Source organism: Lathyrus oleraceus, chromosome 3 (genome assembly GCF_024323335.1).
Source record: "Lathyrus oleraceus cultivar Zhongwan6 chromosome 3, CAAS_Psat_ZW6_1.0, whole genome shotgun sequence".
In the NCBI taxonomy this organism is placed as follows: Eukaryota; Viridiplantae; Streptophyta; class Magnoliopsida; order Fabales; family Fabaceae; genus Lathyrus; species Lathyrus oleraceus.
Window position 1 is genome coordinate 37,122,947 of NC_066581.1, and position 9,252 is coordinate 37,132,198.

Below are 9,252 nucleotides of genomic sequence, written 5' to 3' on the forward strand. Positions count from 1 at the left end.
TATTTAAATGTTAGTTAAATTAATTATTTGTTTAAATGTTTATTTTAATTAAATGTTTATTTATATCAAATGTTTATTTTGTCTAAAGTAAATGTTTATATTGTTTTTTTTTTATATTTGTTTATGTTGTTACTAACCGTTTCGTTTCAGTTTCAGCTCGATTAACTCCACTAACTATTCGTAATACTAACTATTCATAGCTAACTGTGTTGTAATAATTTACTTTCTCGCATTTTTTATGTTCTGTATTGTGTGTTTAATCGTATTGTTCACGTTTTATGTTAAAAAATCGAAAAATCAAAAAAATAGAAACCCGATGCGATTCCAACGGTCGCCGTTTAAGAAACCCTTTTCACACACTCACAAATTTACTCTTGGGCTTCCTTATAATGAGCCCATTTATTTATTGTTTCAGGGTTTAGGCTCATTCAAAACTTTTGCCAACTTTGGCTTTTCAGTTTAAAAACATTTTCAAAAGGACGTGTCAGTCTCAAAGCCTCCCGCCTAGGTCGAGCAAGAGATGGCAAGACACGCCAATCTAAAATCAACAAAACAGACTTTCCCCTTTTCTTTTGGGAGAACTACGTGGATTCTGATTTCTCCATTGCGCCTTGGAGATACGTAGGCATGAAGTCTACGACTTTATCGAGTCCAAAAGCAATAAAATCAAGTTCTTTTCTCATCTCCCCAATCAAACGATCAAAGCGAAAAAAGCAAAGCATTCACATAAACATAAGCAAAAAGGTTCCTGCGGAGTACCACAAATGTAGAGGGTGCTAATACCTTCCCTTTGCATAACCAACCCCCGAACCCGTAACTCTAAAGGGATTTATCGTTATTTTTCCCTTCCTCTTTTTTGGATAAAATAAAAGACGGTGGCGACTCTTGCATTTAAAATATTTTTCAAACGGGTTAAGTTCAATCAATACTTAATCTCGTGAAAAATCCTGCCGCGATAGAATGGCGACTCTGCTGGGGACACAATGATTAAACTTATTTGAGGGTTTAGCCTATCTTTGCTTGTTTATATGTTTGCTTTGTGGATATTTGCTAAATTGTATTGTTTGTAATGTTTGTTATTTTGGGTTTTGGGGGATACTTGTGATAAATCCTATACCCGAATTTGGGGCACATTTGAGATAGGATGGATGATAATTCAGGTTGACTTGATAGGAGACAATCCTTACCGAGTTGACTTGAGCCTTTGTCCGCTTGGTGGAGGCCTCTTTGAGGGTGATAGTGCTAAACAAGTCATTTGTGAGGCATTGTTGCTTTCGACGGGCCCGTGAAGCCAAGGACCTTAGTTTACCTTTACCCCATCTTGGCCTTACTTAGGATGTGATGCGGTGACCACTTCGGACCAAAAGTCTGGTTTGGTTGATACACGATATCACACTCAAGCGAGATTCTTTTGAGAATAATATTGGAAAGCGAGCAGTTGCTTAACCCGGTATTATCCGAAGAAGGATCCATAACCTTGGGAACTTTTAGAACCCGTTTGGCAGGTGAACCTTAGAACTTATCTTGGGGCTTTGTCCTAAACTCCATGCTGGTGATGAACTTTGAGCCTTGTATTGTTTGACCATGTTTGTGTTTGTTGCATTCATGCATGACATGCATTCATTCCCATCATTTCAACCTTTTTCCCAGGAACTTAAAGTGAGGATTGCAAATATTGCAGGAAACATGGATTTTGGACGGAGAAGTGTGAAAAAGTACAATCTCATCAATCCAAAGATAGATGAACTAAAGAAACTGGTTTCTTCGATCGCAGATCCTATTGGTTTCAGAGACAGATATGGGGCACTTATATCTTTATTGACGCTTAGGATGGAAGAAGGGTTATTGCAGACATTAGTACAGTTCTATGATCCAGTCTATCACTGTTTCACATTCCCAGACTATCAACTCATGCCTACATTGGAAGAGTATGCCCAGTTGCTTCACATCCCAGTTGCTGATACAGTACCTTTCTCTGGTTCAGAAAAGTTACCCGAGCACAGTTCTCTTGCAAAAGTGTTGTACATGAAGAAGTCAGAATTCAAGAATAACTTCACCACCAAAGGAGGACTTCCAGGTTTCACTGCCAAGTTCTTAATGGGGAAGGTTTCTTATTTTGCCAGTCAAGGTTGTGATATTATTGTGGAGCATCTGTTCGCCTTGTTGATCTACGGTTTGTTACTATTTCCTAATATTGAAGGTTTTGTGGATTCATATGCTATACGCATCTTCCTAAGTGGTAATCCTGTTCCAACTTTGCTCGGAGACACCTATCATTCCATCCATTACCGTACTTTGAAAGGAGGAGGAACCATAGTCTGCTGTATACCGTTACTCTACAAATGGTTTGTCTCTCATCTTCCTAAGTCAGCTACTTTTTGGGATCGCAAGTCAGGACTTCAGTGGTCACAGAGGATTATGTCTCTTACCCAGTCAGATATTGCATGGTATAGTAGAGTTTTAGACGATGTGAAGATCATTGATAGTTGCGGGGAGTTCCCCAATGTGCCCCTCATGGGCACAAAGGGAATCATTTCTTATAATCCAGTACTTGCTAGGAGACAACTCGGTTACCCTATGAAGGACAAGCCTCCTAACATTCTTTTAGAAGGTATTTTCTTAAGGGATAACGAGGAGGACCCTACCATGAAAGAGAGAGTAGTAAGAGCTTGGCATCGTGTTTGTCGCAAAGGGAGACTTGAATTGGGTAAGAAAGATTGTACCTCCTATGAGCCGTACCTCCAGTGGATCAGAGCCAGAGCTATACAGTTGAAAATGCCATACCCACATCATGATCCTATCAAACCCGCTCCGTTGAAGACCCCCTACCTTCCGCTAGATGACAAAGAAGAACTCCAAGCCACCTTGGAGAGGGTCGAGAAAGAGAGAGACGCTTGGAAGGATAAGGCCCAGGTGCTCGAAATGGAAAATGAAGAACTTCAGAGACTGTTAAAGGAGCAGAGTGGAGAAGATCGTGCAGGTAAACGTCCAAGGGTGCAAGAGGATTTATTTTCCTCAGGCACAACAGATTACTCCCAGATTCCACAGTCCTCAGGTGCATGGAAAGGTCTTGTAGACAGTTTGGTGAAGGAGAAAGCTTTTATGCAGAAGGCCTATGAAGAAAGAATTGAGAGACTTGAAGGACAACTCCTACTTGTTTATGCTCGTCCTGATGACACATGTCCTTAAATGGTTTTCTTGGTTGTATTTTGGGTTGATAACTTTGTTTTGTTATCAAAAATGTTTACAATTCTATCTTTTCCTTCACTTAGAGTTCCTTGGAAAATCATTCATTTTGCATATCCATGCATCACGTGCATACGGGTTGTCTGTCTTGGTCCAGTCTTCTAACAGTTGCTTCCCGCCAACAGATCCATTTCAAGCTGACGCATAATTACAACACAAGAGCCAACTACAAAAGAAGGCCCCAGATTTGTGACACCAGGAGTAGTTATGAAGAACTGGACCGCAGTTGACATCCCATATTGTGTCCACATATCAAAGTAATTAAGCTTTTCAGTTTTCAAAAAATCTTCCGCTTTAGCCCAAAGCGCGAAGCATTAATTTTGTAAAATGGGCACTTTTGTCAAAAACGTACTATCCATGAAAAAGATCTTTTGTGTTCCTATACACTTGTGTCCTTCTATCTTTTCAGCTTTTTCGGAAAATGGTAACACAAAAAAAAAAACCTTAAAAAGAACACATTTTTGCATGTCATGGTCAGTCCTCCAAAAACAATTGTTTGTACAGGTTACTTAAACTCGTTGAACACAATGACATCATGCCCTCTCCCAACATTGAACATTCTGTATTCGAAGCTGAAGAGGAAGAGTGGGATGAGATTCCAGAAGAGGTCGCCCGCCAGTTTGAAAATGAAGAAAACACTATTCAGCCATACAAAGAGAGCCTTTGGAAACAGTCAACTTGGGTTCGGAAGAAAATGTGAAAGAAGTTAAAATTGGAGCATTGTTATCCCCACATGTCAAGGAGCAATTGATCAGCCTGTTGAAAGAGTATGTAGATGTGTTTGCTTGGTCTTATCAAGATATGCCTGGTCTCGACACTGACATCGTAGAGCACAAGCTACCTTTGAAGCCAGAATGTCCACCGGTCAAACAGAAATTAAGAAGAACACATCCAGATATGGCCGTCAAAATTAAAGAAGAAGTTCTGAAGCAAATAGATGCTGGTTTTCTTGCCACTTCAGTGTATCCATAGTGGATAGCAAATATTGTGCCAGTTCCTAAGAAGGACGGGAAGGTACGAATGTGTGTCGACTATCGTGACTTAAATAGAGCAAGCCCAAAGGATGATTTCCCCCTGCCTCACATTGACATGTTGGTAGACAATACAACAAAGTTTGACATATTCTCCTTCATGGACGGATTCTCCGGGTATAACCAGATCAAAATGGCTCCCGAAGACATGGAAAAACTACATTCATAACACCATGGGGAACATTCTGTTATCAAGTGATGCCGTTTGGGTTGAAGAACGCAGGTGCTACTTACCAGCGAGCCATGACAACGCTCTTTCACGACATGATGCACAAAGAGATTGAGGTTTATGTGGATGACATGATCGCGAAGTCTCGTTCAGAAGAAGGTCACTTAGTAGATCTATTGAAGCTGTTTCAACGATTGAGGAAGTTCCGTCTTCGCCTCAATCCGAATAAATGCACATTTGGCGTCAGGTCAGGTAAACTCTTGGGCTTCATTGTCAGCCAAAAAGGCATTGAAGTTGATCCAGATAAAGTAAAAGCTATCCAAGAGATGCCCGCACCAAAAACAGAAAGGCAAGTGAGAGGTTTTCTAGGACGATTGAATTACATATCCCGGTTTATTTCTCACATGACTGCCACTTGTGAACCTATCTTCAAATTGCTGAGAAAGAGTCAGAATTGTGTTTGGACAGAGGATTGTCAGAAAGCATTTGACAGTATCAAAGAGTACCTCATGGAGCCTCCTATCTTGTTACCACCTGTTGCTGGAAGACCGTTGGTTATGTATTTGACAGTGCTTGAGAATTCTATGGGCTGTATTCTGGGTCAACAAGACGAAACTGGAAAGAAAGAGCATGCCATTTACTACTTAAGCAAGAAATTTACTGACTGTGAATCACGATACTCCTTACTCGAGAAGACATGTTGTGCATTGGCTTGGGCTGCTAAGAGATTGAGGCAGTATATGTTAAGTCACACCACTTGGTTGATATCCAAAATGGATCCAATCAAGTACATTTTTGAGAAGCCTGCACTCACTGGTAAGATTGCAAGATGGCAGATGCTGTTATCAGAATACGACATTGAGTATCATACCCAGAAAGCTATCAAGAGCAGTGTGTTGGCTGAGTACCTTGCTCACCAACCCGTTGAAGATCACGATGATAATGAGGATGAGTTTCCTGATGAAGATGTCATGTTCCTAAAATCCAGAGATTGTAAAGAGCCACTTCCTGAAGAAGGACCTGAACCAGATTCTCAATGGGGTTTAGTATTTGATGGAGCTTCCAACGTTTATGGACATGGAGTAGGTGCAGTCATTATCACTCCAGAAGGTTCTCATATTCCTTTCACGGCAAGAATTTGCTTTGAATGTACAAACAACATTGCTGAATATGAAGCCTGTATCATGGGTCTTGAAGAAGCCATTGACCTCCGCATCAAAATCTTACTGTTTATGGTGACTCAGCGTTAGTTATCAATCAGATCAAAGGAGAATGGGAAACACGCCACCCTGGCTTGATCCCATACAAAGACTATGCAAGAAGATTGTTGACTTTCTTCACCAAGGTTGAATTGCATCACATTCCTCGGGATGAGAATCATATGGCGGATGCTCTAGCTACGTTGTCTTCAATGTATCAAGTGGGTTTTCCAAACGAAGTACCCAGAATTGTGATCAAGCGACTTGATAGACCAGCACATGTGTTTACAGCTGAGGCCAGTTTTGATGATAAACCATGGTACCACGATATCAAGCATTTCCTTCAGACTTAGGAGTATCCTCTTGGAGCAACAAAAAAAGATAAAAAGACTTTGAGAAGATTGTCAGGCAGTTTCTTCCTTAATCAGAATGTGCTCTATAAAAGGAATTATGACATGGTCTTACTCAGATGTGTTGACAAAAAGGAAGCAGAAATGTTAATGAAAGAAGTTCACGAAGGAACCTTTGGTACTCATGCAAATGGCCACTCTATGTCAAGAAAGATGTTGAGAGCTGGTTACTACTGGTTGACCATGGAATCAGATTGCTACAAATTTGTAAAGAAGTGTCACAAGTGTCAGATCTACGCTGATAAGGTTCATGTACCACCAACCTTTTTGAATGTGATTTCTGCTCCTTGGCCATTCTCAATGTGGGGCATTGACATGATCGGTATGATTGAACCCAAAGCTTTCAACGGACACCGTTTCATTCTCGTGGCAATTGATTACTTCACCAAATGGGTGGAAGCAGCTTCGTATGCAAAGGTGACAAAGCAAGTGGTGGTCAGATTCATCAAAAATAATCTCATTTGCCGATATGGCATTCCAAACAAGATCATCACTGACAATGGCTCCAATCTGAACAACAAAATGATGGATGAATTATGTGAAAGTTTCAAGATCGAGCATCACAACTCTTCTCCTTACCGTCCCAAGATGAATGGGGCAGTTGAAGCTGCAAATAAGAATATCAAGAAGATCATTCAAAAGATGGTTGTTACCTACAAAGATTGGCATGAAATGCTGCCTTTTGCACTACACGGATATAGAACATCAGTCCGTACTTCAACTGGGGCAACCCCATTTTCACTTGTATACGGTATGGAAGTTGTGTTACCGATAGAGGTTGAAATTCCATCAATGAGGATACTAATGGAAACTCAGTTGTCAGAGGCTGAATGGTGTCAAAGCAGATACGATCAGTTGAATTTGATTGAAGAAAAAAGAATGACTGCCTTGTGCCATGGACAGTTATATCAAAAGAGAATGAAGCAGGCATTTGATAGGAAGGTTAAGCCGAGAGAATGCAAAGAGGGTGACCTTGTGCTCAAGAAGATGATACTATTTCACAATGATTCTAGGGGCAAGTGGACTCCTAACTATAAAGGACCCTATGTTGTCAAGAAAGCCTTCTCAGGCGGTGCTTTAATTCTTACAAACATGGATGGTGAAGAGCTTCCACGTCCCGTGAATACAGATGCAGTCAAGAAATACTTCGCCTAAAAAATAAAAAGAACAGCTCGCTAAGTTGAAAACCCGAAAGGGCGGCTTAGGCAAAAATGAGCGTCTCGGTGGACTGAAAACCTGAAAGGACGGTCCAAGCAGAAATTAGAGACATAAAAAAACAAAGAGAATATTATCCCGATAGATTGAAAACCCGAAAGGGCAATCTAGGCAAAAGTTAGGGATTTCAGGCAAGTAACTGCATAACAGAGATAAGATCATTGAAGTATCAGAATATTTTCAACAGTTCTCCAACTTTCTCAAGGCTGCAATACAGGTCAAAAGTGGAAGAGAGAATGATGTCATTGTAGTTCAACGTACCCTTTTTCCACGAAATTACCATTTTCCAATTTGTAAAGATCTATGGAATCACGTTGTTGGCTGATTACCATCCTATCAAATCAATTTGAGCCTTTCTATATTTCTTGGCACTCTTAATTTTCATTTCAATTTACGAAAGTTCTTTTACTTTGACAGATATGTTTTGAAACAAAAGTTTTGAATTAAAAACAGTTTTTGAAAATATAAAGATTATTTATTTTGATTTGTGGACATCAATAAAAGGATTGAGACATGCGGTCCCAGTAATTCTAAATCATGTGATTCCAACTAGACATGTTCATGTTACTATCCTCATATGTATATGATGAAAAGATCTCCACAGGTGTCTTGGCAGTAATATTTCTCCAGCAGAGGTTGTGATTCTGGATATCCCCAGTTTTGCTTCCTAGTTTTCCTCAAGAGATCATGCAAGAAATATTTCAAGAAGATTGTTCCCTTCACTTGGGGCATGAAGACTCCCCAGTTAATTGATCATGAAGACTCCCCAGTTTAATTGATCATGAAGACTCCCCGGTTAATTGATCATGAAGACTTTGATCCAGGTTTTAAGTTACAGATTTGGCCTATGGGATTACTACAGGTATTTCCCCAGTAATTTATTAAGGCGGGATCAGCAATGTCCCCAGCAGAGGATGAGAAGGAAGCTTTGATTTCCCCGAGCAGGAGTAATACAGAGGTCTCCATCCCTCAGCGAGTGAAGAAAGTTGATATTCAGAAACTACAGGGAATCTCCTGTTGTTCTCTGTCCATTCAATAGAAGGATATGTCTCCTCCTCAGTAATGTTTTGTAGTAAAGAAGAGTGTGTTGCATTTTAAGCAAATTCAAGAATTACAGGATTCCTCCTGAATTCTCATTTACATTCAAAGGTCAGACATCACTGTTCCCCGGAAGAGTCTCCTAGAGGAAAGATCTCGTAACCAGATATCAGACACCATAATCCCCTGCAGAGTCTTCAGATACAGAAAGTCTCCATGATAATTAAAGCAAAAAAATCAAGGATAGATTTCCCCTATATTCTTATTCCCTGGAAAGATACCACCTATCCCCAGCGGACTTTATCCCCAGCGGAGTCTTCCAGAAGAATAATCCCTTCTGCATTATCAGCAAATTCAAGAATTGCAGGACTTCTCTTACAATATCATCTTATTTCCAGAGGATAACACCTTGTATCCCCAGCGGAGTCCTCAGAAAGGTCCAATCCTCATATACCTCACAAATTCAAGAACCACAGGGAATCTGCTGCATTTTTGAAGTAGAAGGCATCTCCATTCTTCTACGGAATCCTCAGCAGAGACAGACTTTTAAAGAAACCTGGATATGGTGCTCTTGTACCAATTCCCCAGCAAGTCTTTGTACTACTCCCCAGCGAGTCTCAGTGCAAATCTCCTGCAAGTCCTTATGCAGCTGTTAACATTTTTAGTTATTCCTAGTTTTGTCTGTCCATCATGCATTCATTACTAAATATTCATGCATATCTATGACATATCATGCTTGCATTCATATGCACCTTGTTTCCTTGTTTATATTGTGGGTTGAGTCAATCTCTCTATATAGAGTATCCTCAAAAGCAGCAAAATACCTTTTATTGGTCATGTTCCCCACAGAGATCTATGCCTCGTGGAAGATGGTTGTTTCAGTTGTAAATCCTGATGAGTTCATTCCTCTTCAGTTGAAGTCTTGTTTGACCGTTTCATTCTAG